Below are 17107 nucleotides of genomic sequence, written 5' to 3'. Positions count from 1 at the left end.
GACTTTGGTGCTCCGAACCACTGATTCAATTCGTAAAGCTCCGAAGCAGTGTTTTGAAATGAACTAGCCCTTTAATGGTAACAACCTAAGGGGCTGTTTACACAACACCGTTTTCAGCTAAAAATGGAATTTTGGCCGTTTGTTTATACGACAACGGTGTTTTGGTGGCCTGAATACGCAAACTTTTAAAAATGGGTTTCAAAGTGCTAGTTTTTGAAAATGGTCTCCGTAAACAACAAAAATGCGAATCTGTGAAAACGATTAATAGGGATGCACTGATAGCATTTTTTCAGGTGTTGTCTATACGTGGAAAACTCAAAGGAAAAACCTCTCCATTTTAAGCATATTGTTGTCGTGTAAATGGACCCTAAATATGCTGGGTTGTTTCATCCCATGTTTGGGTCAAATATGGACCAACTGTTCTGTTTAAGAATTTAATTTTAAAATTTAAACCAACGCTTGGGTTTGTCCATATTTGAGCCAAACATGGGTTGAAACAACCCAGCATTTTTTTTTAGAGCATACAGACTCTTGATATAAAATATTTAGACAGAAGATAGAATAGAAGAAGAAATAAATGTAATACAATGTTGGATGTGCTTTATCTATGTACACTTACAGTACTTACCCAAAAGGTACTGAGTAATATAAGGGAACTATATGGGTTAAGGTAAGGTTTAAGAATAGGTTAAGGGGTTTCTAGTGTACCTAGTTATTACCCAGTTAGTTATTATAAGTACTTGTTATGTACATGCGGAATAGAACAGAAAATGTAATCTTCATCTGCATCAGTCAAATCAGTCAGCAAATTTTTTTTTATTAAGTACAGTCTTGTTGTTTCAAAGCCTTTGTGTTGCTTCTGTGTGTCCAGTGAAAAATATAGTGGTCCGCGTAGCTGTCGTGCTCACAGTGACTGTTCAGAGGACGCTGTTATGCCACTGAGAAAACATTTGACAAGCTGAGAGCAACTTAACAAGCACAGGAGACGCTGTACAATACATTAAAACTGCACAACATCACATAACTAATGGTAGGACATTGTGATCAGACCATGAAGCACATGACAGCATTATGACAAAACACTTCATCAGCTTCTCCACAGCTTCTCGCCCACTTACAGGACAGCACACTACATTAAACTAACTGTATGACTTGTCCAGTGGCAGAACTTGATTTTTCATTATGTGGATGCAAATGAGAAATTTAAAGTACAAGCTCCAGGGAAGAGCTAAAGCAATCTTCTCCCAAATAAAATCACTAAATAATACACTCTCAGAAAAAAATGGTACAAAAGCTGTCACTGGGGCAGTACCCTTTCAAAAGGTACACCTTTGTAGCTAAAGAGTGCATATTAGTACCTCAAAGGTACATTTTGTTACCAAAAGTGTACATATTACCAGTGACATCTTTCGTACCAATTTCTTTTAAAAGTGCATCATGATATATTACAAAGCCAACTATTAAATATCAGCTAACACTCTTTAAAATAAAGGTTCCCAAAAGGGGTTTTGCAGCGATAGAAGAACCATTTTTAATTTGCTAAAGTTCCTTTTAGTAAACCGTTCTTAAATGAGCCTTTTTTTTTTTTCTTAATGCGAAGAACATTTTAATAATCCCTTTCCCACTATAAAGAACTTTTTGTGGAATGGAGAGATTCCATTAATATTAAACATTCTTCATGGAACCATTGATGGCAAATTTATTTTTAAGAGTGTACGACTTACCTATTGTTAAACAGAGAACCTCAAACCAACTTTGATCTACTCAAGATATCAGAAGTTTAACACATTGTCAAAAGTTTTCAGAAGAAATGATCAAGCAAAAAGTTTAAGACAAGTTGGCAGGAACTATGGCACTGATACAAAAAAGATTAAATATGTTTATAACTAGAAAAACAAAACATTTGAGTCAACATGTAAATTTGATTAAAAACTGGATTGGAGCATGAAACAGTTCACAAAGCTCTGGCTGTGAATTGTTCAGTGCAGTCAGTATCCTTGGCAATGTTTCTGTCAAACACGACACATTATTAATTTGTTCACTCTCACACAATGGTTTATGGTAACACAATGTGTCAGCCACTGCTTACATCCACAACTTATAACAAAAGGCACATATTTTCTACTAATTCTGTGGCTGAAGAATTGTATACAGTTATTTACTTGCACTGTATTAATAGATATATAAGTATTATACATAGTGTTTGAAAACAATTCAAAGGTTTCAAATGATAATCAAACCCTGGGTTCCTGTCACATATCACTTCACGTAATCCTCACTGTGCCGCTTGATGTATTCTGAGTTCACATTAATTGAACAAGATTACAGCCCTGAAGAAAAGCAGCAGAATCAATCAAACATTTATATTGTACTATGACAGTCAGTACACACACACACACACATACACACTCATCCATCACTGTTCAGCCCCACTCAGAACTCATTCACCTTTACAAACCATCACTAATGGGAAAAAGAGAAACCAGATCTATCGCTAATCCCAGGTGCAAGTCCTGTACCATACTGTCCTGTTTCTTACAAAAAAGTACAGTAGGCAGAGACTCTCCCAACTGTTGCCATTTGTGAATAGATTTGAAATTATATTCACAATATTTTTGTAGCATTTGCAATATTCATTCATTCAGTCAAGACAGAACACGGTCTTTAATAAAGCAATAGTCCACATTTTGATTATAAACATTGAAAAGAGAGATGAATTTGACTGTAAAATGTCGAACAACTATGAAATCAGTGGCAGAAACTATTTTAGTCAACAGATTTCAGAATTCATGGAGCAAAATTATATTATTTAAAAATATATATATTATTAAAATTATTAAACAACATTAATATATAAATTAAAATTATATCTACTGTTGACACAAGCAATGACTTTTAGCAATGACTATTTCAGATTTCTATGACTATGACAGATTTCTTACACCATTTTTTATGTGAAAGCCCCTATTGCCAGAACATTGAGCACTTTTAGATGCACAGTCTTCCTGTAGTCAATAATTTTATCCCTTAAAACTCATCTTTGATCACCAAAATGACATATTTAAACGTTTTTTTCCTGTGAAAAAAATTCTTAATGCCTTAAAATAGCTTGAATGTAACTCTACACCCTTGCCTCATTTAATATATGTGGATCAATGAATATGCAAATTAGCCCCACCTCCACTCACTCACGCAGCTCAGAGATCCACTCGGTCAACTTACTGAGGTAAACGCAGCACAATGGTATCGCTCTTTACAACATCGGTAATTAATATGATTAGCCTTTTGCTTGACTATGTTATCAAACAGCTAATGTGTTGGTGTAATGTTACACAATGTTACACGTGTTCCAGTTCACCATCTCAGAGTCAGACAGCTGCCTTCTAACAATCAGTATCCAAACGCTTTGAACAACTCATATTGTTCAATCTACACAATTTTTCATGTCAACAGACAAATATACCGGGATAACCTGGCTTCTCTCAAGACTCCCCTGCTATTTTGCTGTTAATGATATGCTAAAGCCCGCTGCAGTTTTAAGGAGAAAATACTCAGCAATGGTGTTGACTTATGAATTTGCACATGGTTTGTCTTAAAGCATATTAAAAACACCACATAAACATATAAACAACATTAAAAACTTGATTTTCACCACAGGGGGACTTTAAACTGATTATGCTTAATAAGCCAATGACGCATGTGATCATGTTTTCCTTTATCTGTGTATCAGACACAAACAGCTTAAGCATAAATTGGTGACAGCTAGATTTTTGACCATTACTCTGATTTCATGTAGGCTACGGTAAACACCTTAACCCTCGTTCTTTCAGCTTACTGAAGTGTGCATGTGTGATATGTGATAGGAAAGTGTTCTTACTGTGATTTAAAATAGCAATGAAACACAATAGTGACAGATCTTTTCTTTTGTGCTGTGACGTACATCAGAGTGAGTTATTGAAAAAGTAAAAAATAGGGTAGGTCAACTGTTGATTGGATTTTGAGATGTCTAAAAAAGTAAACATTTAAGATCAATTTGAAAAAGTAAACATTTAAGGACTTGAAATTATGAGTTTCTGAATGGCAATAAGAATCTGCAGCGATCAGGTGGAAGTCAGGGCTTTTAGAAAATTCAGAGTTTATAAGTTGTAATTATGACATGGCATTAAGGCACCTTTTAACATGCATTTACAAAATAGAATTTTAATTTAATGCCAACTTTAAGCATATCCAGCCAGAGTGAAAGTTTTGAGGTAGTGGAGGAGAAAATAAGTCGTGCACTTCAAATTTTTCATGACCCACAAAATTCACTGAGAAAATTGTAGCTTTACTTTAAAATAGTAACATTATTTTAAAGTACTATTTACTTTTGAATAATTAAGTACATTTAAATGTGAAAATCTTTGTACTTTTCTTTTGTTCGAGTATGTTTACTTTTAAGTAAAATTTGTGGTAATGAGGCCATGCTAAGCAGCCAAAAACCTTTTCTACTAATGTACCCACTGTAATACCACTGTGCTAAATCCAGGCTGCTGTAGTCTATGGAAATGTAATGGTTCAGCCATGAAACCCACAAAGCATCCCTGCAGGAGCTGGGGAATGAGAAATGAGTTCTGCTTTGGGGCTTTAAAGCCTTTTTCATTCAGCTGTGGTACATTTTTACAAGTCCTCAAAAATGCCACGGTGCTGTGCTTACAGGTAGCAGACACTGAAGAGACGCGACGCTTACACAAACACCATCCGGCAGCTAGTGTTGAAGTTGATGATCAAACAATCTCTGCAGAACCGCTACTGTATGTAATCGTGTGTAATCACATTTACATGAATGCATTGCTGTCTAAACATCCCATGTGGTACTGTGTTTTTCTGTTTCACATGCATGAACATTCGCCATTATCATTTAGACGACTTAACCATCCACAGAGTGGTCCGCCTGCAGGACTCACTTGATTGAAGTTATATGTTTGGACATAACTCTTGCATTCTCCGTGTGTCATTAGCTTATGTATCTGACATGAGTGAAGCCCTCCTACCCACAGCATTGCTGCTCATTATGACACTGTCAGCTGGATCCATCGCCATCGGGACTTCAGGAGCAACACTCGGGAGAAAATACTGCATTTGCGTCACTTGTGTTTGTGTGGGCTAGTGCAGTACAGCTTCCAAACAACACTTCAGCTGGGCTTGTACTGTATATGTCACTGCAGAACTTACAAGACAGCTTCTGCTTAATCCATTTTCCATTGCAAAGCTCATAGAAATGCTGTCAATGTACATTAAAGTGTACCTTGTAAATGCTATTTTAAAGCTTTGTAATTTTGTTTTGGAGGTCTCCTGCAATAGGTTTACATGCAAAACTTTTAATTTTCTCATAATATACATTGCAGCCTCACCTCTATTCTTGCAGTCTATAAAAAGATGCGATCAAGCATCCAGTCTCTCTAAACCCCTCCATTCCTATCAGAACCTACTCTGCTCTGATTGGTCAGATGGCCCAGTCTGTTGTGATTAGTCTACGGTTGCATGTTGGAAACAAAATGTCTATCTGATTTTTAGCTCTGAAGGCTTCCTTAGCACTTGTATACACAGTGATACAAACAGTAACAATGGCGTTGGTTTTACCGTATCAATTCGAGGCCGAGTCCTCATCCTTTGGAAGCGCACGCAAAGTGGATTTGCTTTTGCAGCGCAAAAACAGCGTCTTCTCAACATGTTGACAACACAAATCAAACTCTTCCAGCTACAGTGTTTGAGGGCGGGTCAAAGTAGACGTTGTTCGTGGGCAACCAATGAAGACCATAGGCAGGTATTATACAAATCTGTTACAAACCTATGTAGGTTCTTGCAGGAAGTAAGACTGAAATGACTGACACCTCATTTCAGGCAGTTCTTTTGGTGAAATAACTCCATTTGTTGTGCACTTTGATCTTTGAAATTTTGCAGACATTTTACATTCATAAACAGCTATAATACACACTACATGAAAGGTAACATACAAAAAAGCATAATATGGGCATTTTACAGAATGTTAGTTTATCAGCACATCAACTAGGGGTGTAATGGTTCTCGGTAAAAAAAAAATCGAACCGTATTCGTTCATATCTGACGACGCATGAGCATCTATAACATGGTTTGTTGAAAATAATTAAAACAGACGGACAGAGTTAGGCTCATGTATGTTTCAGTCGATGGATACGCATTCTGGCTTCCCCTAAACTTTGTTCAATGCGAGTGCCGTTTGCTCTGACCAGTCATTTACGTCATTATCACCTGGGTGTTGATAGCGCGCGAGGGCAGGTGAGACCTGAACAGCACACGTTGCTATCTGTGTTTAAACTAAACTCATTTAAGCCTTGCCCATTTAAATATTCGAGCGCAAGACGCGAAAGAGAACTCGTGCGCGCGCTCCAGAGATTTGTGCACTCATCCGAAGCGCGCACGCGGAAGCGTGTGCTGTGTACAAGCGTGCAAATGTTGTGTTCTCTTTCAAGTCTCGCTTGAACGGACAAATTCACACAAAAATTATATCAACATGCTCGTCTTGGCGAGTATCCTAGCAAACATAGTAGGTTATGTCTTAATTGAACACTCGAGAAAGAGCGTGTGTTTTCAGTATCAGTGTTACAGTTACTGACGTGCATTATATCTTAAAGTGACAGTAGCCTAATATTCCTGCTGTCTGTATGTGTTTTTAATGTTAATCAAACAACAAAAGACAAGGAAATCACTCACTGCTCTTGACTGAATAGTTTTTGTAACTTAATTAATAATTAATAGTGATTAATCTTTATTTCATTTAGACAGTGAAGATTATATTCAATGTTGTTTTAAACTTGATTAGCTACTTTATTCAATTTCTGTACCTGAAAACTACTGTTAGCTAGATACCTGAAAAACCTGAAAAGCACTGTTTGTTTTATTTGAATCTTTGCTCTATTGTATGTATATGTGCTGTTCCTTGTAGTTTGATTATTTGTTCTTATTTTCTTTAGTTTTATTTAACAGTAGTCATTTTTTTCCCCTAAACATAGCACATACCGAACCGTACCGAAACCTTGACCCTAAAACCATGATAAAAACCGAACCATGAGTAATTTGAACCATAGCACCCCTACTGTAAACTCATGAGGATGATGGTTAGATGAGGGACTTGATTTTTCTGCCCAATACCAGAATAACTGTTGAGTCACTTTGAAGACTTTAAACTTGCATACAAAAACAATGAAAAATTTATAGGCCATCCAAATCTCATCAAAAATTTGTATAGTCACATAACATCCTCTTTGCGGATACAAGGAAAAAACAGATAACTTTCAACTTCACAATTGGAATACACAACCAGTTCGCTCTCATTAAACTCAGATGATTTACATAATGTTCACTGTTTGTTTGGTGTGCAGAAAACAATAATAAGCAGTATGATGCTGAGCATTTGACACGCAGAAGTTTTTCTACACATCAGCTCTCAGCCTTTAATTACAAAGCTCTCTTGATACATTGTTAATTTTGATTCCTCTCAGAGCAAAGAAACATGATTGTAAACAAGAAATACAGTTTATTCTGAGCTGGTCTTGGGAATCATTGTTTCATTCTTTAAGTGCATTGTGGAGGCCAAATGATTATTAGCTGTGCCTTTGTGTCTGTCATCAAAAGATATTTTTTAAAATGTCCCTATTACCTGACAGATTTTCCTAAGTTATTCTCGGGTGATTTTAGTTAATGGTCAGTCAAAATATAAATGAAATGCCCCAGCAACTCCTTAAAAAAAAGTGCGTATAAGAATAAATACAAGCAAATAATCTAACAAAAATAAATGAATCCTGCTATAGCTTTCCATTCTAATTCTCATACAACGTTTTGGTTATGAAACCTTAATCAGGCATTGTTTTCGAGGTCTCATGACTAAAATGTTGGACACAAAAAGAAAGATGTGGACCTAAGGGGACAAACTGACATTACAGGCCATTGACAGTCTGTGACTGTGATAGAAGAATCGACTTCTCTGTCTCCCCTCAGTGGTCAGACTGTGTCCACTATAGAAGATCTAAATCACAGAAAAAGTGAGAGAGTGACAGAGATTTTATATTTTTTCCAAACCATTTTCCAGTCTAGTTAAGCTGCCCAATTCACGGTATTTGTTTACAGACACTACTTAAAATTACCCTGTATCTCAATATTGTATATGGATATGACATTTTTTGTTATTATTTATAAAATGATTATTATATAAAATTATATTATTAGCCTACATGCTGCTATTTTTATTGATAAATTGCATACACACGCCCATGAGAACTCATCTAAAATCTACACCAATGAGACATGATGTTTGTAATGCAAAACGAGCGACACAAAAAGTTAAATAACTGATTTAATGTTTTGAAACTCGATGGAAATGGGCCCGTCCACATGCATTCACGCGCAAATGGGCTGTTAAACAGGATGGGTTACACATAATGTGGATAACTTAATTAGTAAACCCGTGAAATTAGAGAGAGAAGTGTTTTAACGTATTTCTGCATGGTAGTGCTCTGTTATTACTAAGCAAGCAGGCTCGGGGTGAGATGGGGACTCGAGTGTGCGCGTGAGAGCAGCAGTAACACCCATTAACAGATCCGGATCTGACACGAAGACTGAGGAACTTTAGCAGTTGTGGAGGAGCTGTGAGCTGGAGCCAGTCTGATGCTGGAATCAAATCATCCAGCAATGCGAATAAAGGAATAAAAGTAAATGTTTAAATGCATCGCAACCCAACTTGCACGTCCAAGCTGAAAATGAGCAGGGCAGCGCTAAATCAATGGGCTTAAAACGGGTAAGTCGACTCCTCATTATGTATTTTTATGAGTTTGGATTTGTTTGCAATAAGTCTGTTCATATCTGCGGCTCTTGTATGTTTCTGTCTGCGTTATTGCAATAGTAACCAAACCGTAGCAGGTAAATGAAGCAGAGCGTTTCCAAACCTAGTGCGCTGCTCTTCTGAGTTCCAAAACGCTGTTAGTTTTAAATACAAAGCCTTAAATTAATATCTACTGCGTTTCATTAATATGTTTCTCTGTATATGATATTATAACACGGAATAGAGGAGTTCAGGCAAATCAAGATGTTAATCAAGATGGCAAACTATTAAGTTACATAACTGAGAATTAATATTAATTTAAAATCTATATTTAATAAAAACATGGCTTCATTTTACCAGCACGTTGATACATCCATTCATATCAGCTATGACAAAACAATATGATTATAACCTGATCATTTTTAAAGCTGCAAACTAAAACCAGAATGACAAAAGCAATGTGAGTTTTAATGGCCACTCTACAATATTTTAATATGATTGTATTATAATGCTTTCCAGATTATTATGTGTACATTTAAGTAACTAGAGACAGCTAGATTGTCATGAAACTTTGAAATCATATATTTTCATAAATATTCATATATGCATGTACACTGTTATATTATAAACGACTAAGCAATTACAAGTTAAAAGTATTAGAAAAAGAAAACTCGGTCCCACTTTATACTACAGTATGTACTTACATTTTAATTAATCATTTGATACAATGCAATTATAGTGTACATACATGTTTTTACATTGTACTTATATTTTAAAAATACCTGCATGTAATTGCATCTGTAATTCATTTCTATAATTACATTTGTAATTACACTGTTGACCCATCCCTTACACCTTAACCCACCCTTAAACCTACCCATACCACCAAACCTGTCCCTAACCTTACCCGTATCCCACCTCAATAGCAACAAAAGTGTTTTGCAATACAATATAAACACAATAAGTACTTATTTTCTGATGTAAGTACATAGTAGTTAAGGCCACCTAATATAAAGTGGGGCTGAAAAATTTAAGTAGATGGTTAAATGTGGAAAAAAGTACTAAGTGGACAACAGCAATTCATGTCTAAGTATGTGTGTTTGAGGAGAGAGTGAGGTGATCTGCAAGCCACTGACCTCCTATTATTGAAGTGACATAAACATGTTTATTTTGGTCCTTTGGATATTAAATGACATCTAGGTCAATTTTAATGGTACATTTATCATTTGGGTGAGTTGGTGACACAACAACTTCCTGACACTCAGTCTGTTAACCTGTGACTGACATGCATAAATGTGATCTCTATAGATAAAGATGTAAAGTCTTAAAACAATAATAAGAAGGCTATACTTTTTCTTGTCACTTAAAACTTCTTGACACGCTCTTGGTTATTCTGTCCAACTTCATTTATGAAATTCATTCATAAATATATTTCTAATCCTGAGGATCTGACAGTTTTGTCTGTGTTACTGCTGCAGAAAGAAATGACCCCTTAATTAGAAATGAAACAGACTCCAAACCTGTCACAGTTATCCAGCAGAGATTTATTTAAATTACTCAATTTGTAGTGTCTGAATTGACATTTTAATCTGATTGTGACGTACACATCCTTTTTTTTTTCTTAATTTCTTTTCCAAGTTATCCTGGTCCTGTCGATAGCAATGGTCATAGGTTTCATTCCCAGGGAATCCATGAACTGATAAAAAAAATCAACATCTAAGTTTGTTTGGATAAAAGCATCTGGAAAATGCCTAAGATGCACATTAATATCAACTGATTCATTTTAATCCACACTTACTGTATGTAAAACAATAAAATCTTAATGTTAAAGTTAATATATTACAATTCATTTCTTAATATTAATATGAATAAAAAATTAACATGTTTTTGGTTTGAAACAATGCACAGTTAATCTTTATGTTTTGTTGAATGAGAGGACAGTTTTATCATAAACTTTAAGGGTTGCCTAGCAGCGTAACCCATCACTAGAGACATAAAAACTGAGTGACAGAAAAACAATCCACTTATTGTCTTCCCATTCGTTTTACAGCGCACTGGCGTGAATAACATCACCATCTATTAAGAACAAGCACAAATACCTCATATTGATTCATGAGTGCCTTTATCAGTCTCTAACTCAAAGCGCCATAGCAGAAATCTCCCCATCAGCACTATTGAATTTCATCTTCCGCGGGAGACACACAGCATAGCACCGCAGCACTCATCATCAGCACCATCACTCATTCAGGCTCCTGTATGGCAGCCGAACATGTTCCTTTTCATCTCTCACCTCAGCTGTCTGTCTGTGCTGGAGAGTTTGTGTGGCTGTGCTTTAATATGTCTATACGGAGACCTCCAGGCCCCTATGTGCTGTTATGAAGTAGTTCACATAAAAGGAAATCAATGTTACGGGCATCTTAGAATGGATCTGTGCTGATTGCTAATAGTGATGACTGTCTCCAAGGTCTTTAACCATCGTTCTATAGATCTCACAGACCAGCTTCAAAACTGACTTCTCGCTTCAGTACAGACCCACAGGACTAAAGGAATAGACTGGATTTAAAGTGATTGTGAGCTTAATTAATAGATTAAACAGTGGGAAAGAAAGAAAAAAGAAAGAAAGAAAGAAAGAAAGCAGACAGACAGCTCTGCCCACACTGTCTCAGGCTGAACACACTCTTACACTCTTTGCCTTTAGGGAATTTCATCTCGATGTTTTGTGTTTTCACTCCTCTTGTGCATGTATGTGTGTGAATGTTTTCATATTATACACTAGAATAGATCTGTATAAAAGTTCAGGGTTGGTAAGATTTTTTTAAATATTTTTGAAAGTCTTTTATGCTCACCAAGGCTACATTAGGGTGATCAAAAATACAGTGAAACAGTAATATTGAAAAAATGTTATTTATTCCTGTGATGGCAATGCTGAATTTTCAACAGCCTTTTCTTCAGTCTTCAGTGTCACATGATCCTTCAGAAAGCATTCTAATATCTGACCCTGGACCACAAAACTCGTCATAATTTGCACGGGTATATTTGTAGCAATAGCCAACAATACATTATATGGGTCAAAATTATCGATTTTTCTTTTATGCCAAAAATCATTAGGATATAAAGTAAAGATCATGTTCCATGAAGATATTTTGTACATTTCCTATCGTAAATATATAAAAAAATTATTTTTGTGAGTGGATATGCATTGCTAAGGACTTCATTTGGACAACTTTAAAGGCGATTTTTTTGCACCCTCAGATTCCAGATTTTCAAATAGTTGTATGGACCACAAAACCAGTCATAAGGGTTAATTTTTTGAAATTGAGATTTATACATAATCTGAATGCTGAATAAATATTTGGTTGAGATACAACTATTTGAAAATCTGGAATCTGAGGGTGCAAAAAAAAAAAAAAAAATATTGAGAAATATTTTTTAAAGTTGTCCAAATGAAGTCCTTAGCAATGCATATCCACTCACAAACATAAATTTTTGATATATTTACGGTAGGAAATTAACAAAATATCTTCATGGAACATGATCTTTACTTAATATCCTAACGATTTTTGGCATAAAAGAAAAATCGATCATTTTGACCCATATAATGTATTGTTGGCTATTGCTACAAATATACCCGTGCCACTTATGGCTGGTTTTGTGGTCCAGGGTCACATTTATTCAGCTTTCAGATGATGTATAAATCTCAATTTTAAAAAAAAGACCCTTATGACTGGTTTTGTGGTCCAGGGTCACATATGTGATTTGCTGCTCAAGAAACATTTCTTAATATTGTCATTGCTGAAAATGATTGTGCTGATGAATATTTTTGTGGAAACCCTGATACATTTTTCTTCAGAATTCTTCGACAAAAGTTCAAAAGAACAGCTTGTATTTGAAATAGAAATGTTTTGATTATAAATGTCTTTATACTGTGACAATGAAAAACCAGTCTGTCTGGGGAGAGAGACTTGCATTACATTCAGAAGAGCATTGAGACATAACTGTCTGATCACAGAATGATCCTCAAAGGCCACCACAGTTTGAGTTTTCCCTTGAGCACTAGCTGCCATAAAAGTGAATACTCCTTCAGACATTCTCTCTGTTTTTGACCTCTCTCTTACCCCCCCAAAATCCACAGACCTCTCTTTAATAAAGCAGTGTCCTCAGCACTTCCACCAGGACCAGAAAAAAACACCACTTTTGTGAAGTTGTACCATTTTTATGGACTTGGTATAAAATGATCATAATCTATTACTATTTACAAGTTACTGTAAAATAATACATACAATAATGTATGACATACTGTATAAAACAATATTTGTGACCCGTGCTGGCAAAATGAGACGGAATGTGCTAATTTCGAGCTACAGGCAAAACAAGTCAAACATGTCCATTTTGGTCAAATTTGAGGTTTTCAAAAAAATTTGTTCATTAAAGGGTTAGTTCACCCAAAAATGAAAATAATGTCATTTATTACTCACCCTCATGTCGTTCCACACCCGTAAGACCTTCGTTCATCTTCAGAACACAAATTAAGATATTTTTGTTGAAATCCGATGTCTCAGTGAGGCCACTATTGAGAGCAAAGCCAAAGCTCTCAAGATCCATAAAGGTACTAAAAACATATTTGAAACAGTTCATGTGAGTTCAGTGGTTCTACTTTAATATAATAAAGCGAAAAGAATACTTTTTGTGTGCCAAAAAAACAAAATAACGACTTAACAATATCTCGTGATGGCCAATTTCAAAACACTACTTCGGAGCTTTACGAATCTTTTGTTTCGAATTAGTGATAAAGATCTCCTATCAAACAGTTAAACTGCTGAAATCACGTGACTTTGGCACTCCGAACCACTGATTCAATTCGTAAAGCTCTGAAGCAGTGTTTTGAAATCGGCTATCACTAAATATTGTTGAAAAGTCGTTATTTTGAATTTTTTTGGCGCACCAAAAATATTCTCGTCGCTTTATTATATTAAGGTTGAACCACTGAACTCACATGAACTGTTTCAAATGTTTTTAGTACCTTTATGGACCTTGAGAGGTTCAGTGGCTTTACTCTCAATAGAGGCCTCACTGAGCCATCGGATTTAATCAACAATATCTTAATTTGTGTTCTGAAGATGAACGAAGGTCTTAGGGGTGTAGAACGACATGAAGGTGAGTAATTAATGACAGAATTTTCATTTTTGGGTGAACTAACCCTTTTAAGCCCTCATCTAGCAATCCAAATGATTCAAATAGCAATTAAACATCTGAAAAGTATCCTTATTTGTATGTTTTCTGACAGGAGTACCTTTTTCTCTGCTCGCTTCACCACTTGCGCTTCCCCTCAGCACAAGTTTGGTATCGTTTTAAAGCGCAGCATTCCAACTTTGTGATTATTCATAGGAAATTTTTGATGGCAAGAGTCTGAACTAATGAAATGTGATTTTCAAACTCATGCTGATGTAAACAAATCGATCTTACTCGCGTTCACTGACAGATCTGAAGCGTGCACACAAAGATGCCTCAGACAGCGTGCAATCCCGATATACACATATAAACAGAATTACATTACTTCAAAATATTGAAAAAAAGTTATATTTTTTTTTTTTTCCTATAGATATTTGGTTTTGGCGAGGTGTGTGTGCCAAATTAAGTGTTATAAGAGGCGTTTTAAGGTATGGTTGCTAGGTGATTTTGTTTTGGAACCTTCAGAAAACTTTAACTCGATTTTTCTCAAAATTGATTTTGCTGACTCTATCGACTTCAAACAGGTGTAACTCAGTCAATTGTTCTGTGATTTCAACAAATCATTACAAATAACAATAACTCATTTTTGAAAATTTGCTCATTGCGACTCATTTTTCCAGAACAGGTCACAGTTATTATATAATATAATATATATATGTAAAAGTTTAGGATCATTCATTTTGCTTTGTTTGGTACTGCATTCACTTGACAGGTGACGAAAGTCACCTCATGTTGGAAAGATCTGTCATTCGTCTACATTGTGCTACTATACTCAAACATGTTTAAAAATCAGTTATAATTGTTAGACGTTGCTTCCTAGTGTCATCTTTGGACAAGAGAAAGTCTGCCTCATTTGCATTTTTCAAAACACCTTGGCACCTACTTCAACTGGCACTTTATGTGCAGTTTGAGCTCATACGCAGTAGGAGCTTCATGCAGGAAATGCTGGGTCATATATTGACTCATGGATTGAGCGTTAACACATGGCATCTTTCAGTCAGACAGTGATTCATTTGGATTGTCAGAGGCCTCGGGGCTCAGGCAACATGTTAAGAAATAAAATTAAAGCACAGGCGAGACAGAAGCTGCATGTTCGAAAATTTCTTTAATTGCTTCTTATATCATAACTTTAGAGTCACACTAAAAGAGATTTCATAAATTGGATTAAAATTAGGATAGAAATACAAACTTGATTTAAGTGAGCTTTAAATTCTGCCTGCTGCTTTTTAATGTTCAGTAATATTCACTATGATAGCACCACCTTTCATTAATCATTTCTGATGTCTTAATAAATATACATAATGAGGGAGATGACAGTCTTAGATTCCTTTTTGTTTGAATACATCATGCTTTAATTTCACAAAAGGTTGTCTAGCCTTTGTGAGACCGATGGCCGTTTCTCAGGATTACAGATTGAATCCTCTGCCATAAGAAGGTTCATAAATCTCTTATTGCAGTCACACTAATTATACCCATGTTCGTTTGAGAGCACTGGACCTTACTCTGTTATTGTGTAGAGAACATGGCTCATTTAGGAACTTACCCATGAATAGAAAAGAAAACATCATAATTAATTCCTCTGCTTTGGGATTCAACTTGTGTTGTGTTGACATGAATTTACTGCATCCAGAGACTCATGAGCAATTACAATTTCCAAAGCCATGGGAGAACCTATTTTCTCTACTGTTTGAAAAAAATATGCAAATATGGAGTAAGGAGAATGTGATGTTGTATTAGGAGAATAAGGCAATGAATATATTACTTTATTACAAATATATTACTTTTATGCTTTCGTTATGTATTTTTGATGAGTATTTTTGCCCTTGATACAGTCAATGTGCTGAAAGCTACTTATTCTAAATCCAGAGTTCATGGAATGATGGATTGGAAAGGCTAAATTCTGCACACATGCAAAAGTGTACTCATTTTCACTCAAAATCTTCAGCAGAACAGAGAAAACTGGAAATAATATCATTTAAAAGAATGTTAAATGTGAACTAAATGTAATGTTTTCAGAGACTTAACTGCATGTCAATTGCAATTAAATGAAAATGTATTGTAGTTTATATATATATATATATATATATATATAGGCCTATATATTAGTGCTGTCAATTGATTCAAAAAATTAACTCGATCAAAAACACTTAAGTTTTTATACGTTTTTAATATATTTTATAATGTAATAATTTCACAGTTAATCTCCAAATTAAAACAACATAAAGAAACAACATGAAGACAGTATATTTTAAATACTTGTTTAATGGCATCTTTTTATGAAGGCCAGTATCACTAATGTCTCGATGAAATAGTTTTTTTCCCCCAATTTTAAACATGAATTATAGCCATTCAACATTACAGTGTAATTGAAAGCTATATCATTTTTTACATTTATTAGGCTTCAAAAATATAACAACTTTTAATTTAAGTGAACTTAGAACAATCCTCACATAAACCCATAATAAATGTCATATTTACCTGTGCCTTTCCTACCTGTCTAACAGATTGGTAACTTTATTCAGTTTCTGTATTTTTCCTAACTGCATAATTTATAGCCTAAATTAAATATAGATAATCATTATTAAAGCTACAAAAGTTCTTTAGTCAAGAGCAGTGAGTAATTTTCTCTGTTACCTTTGTTCTTTCATTATCTTCAATGACAGACAGCATTAGTGGTTGCTGTCACTTTAAGAGCTGCAGCTGCTGCACATGACGCAGATCTCACACGCGTCCCACTTTCTCACAGATCTTTACTTTAGTTTTAAGACTTTATTTAACTCATTCAAGGCTGCTCTTATGAGGATACTCGACAAAACGGATATTTTTGGCATTATTGTGCGTGTTATTGTTCGTTCAAGCGTGACAGAGAACTCCATTCTGGTGCGCCGTCCATACTCACGATGGCGCGCGTCTTTCTGTGCATCGTGTGTGTGACAGGACATTCACAGACAGCACGTTCTCTTTTTCTCTTGTGGCGCGTTTAAATGGTTTAAAAGCATTTGCATGAATAAGAGCGTGATCATATATTGTAATGCTAGCCAAAGG

General features: G+C 35.3%; 1 protein-coding gene across 2 annotated transcripts in view; it reads left to right on the top strand.

Annotated features, from left to right (window-relative positions):
- kcng2 (potassium voltage-gated channel, subfamily G, member 2) overlaps positions 1-17107 on the top strand; it is a 141484-nt gene that overhangs the window by 91368 nt on the left and 33009 nt on the right. The window contains exon 1 of one of the 2 annotated variants that reach the window (XM_051872489.1): positions 8404-8809. The exons of the other annotated variant lie outside the window; for it this stretch is intronic. The gene's annotated coding sequence lies outside the window, so the exon portion shown is untranslated. Of the gene's footprint in view, positions 1-8403; positions 8810-17107 lie in introns of those variants that run through there. 2 annotated transcript variants of the gene reach the window in all.

The sequence above is a fragment of the Ctenopharyngodon idella genome, chromosome 19 (assembly GCF_019924925.1).
Source record: "Ctenopharyngodon idella isolate HZGC_01 chromosome 19, HZGC01, whole genome shotgun sequence".
In the NCBI taxonomy this organism is placed as follows: Eukaryota; Metazoa; Chordata; class Actinopteri; order Cypriniformes; family Xenocyprididae; genus Ctenopharyngodon; species Ctenopharyngodon idella.
This window is presented reverse-complemented; position numbering and strand designations above follow the sequence as displayed.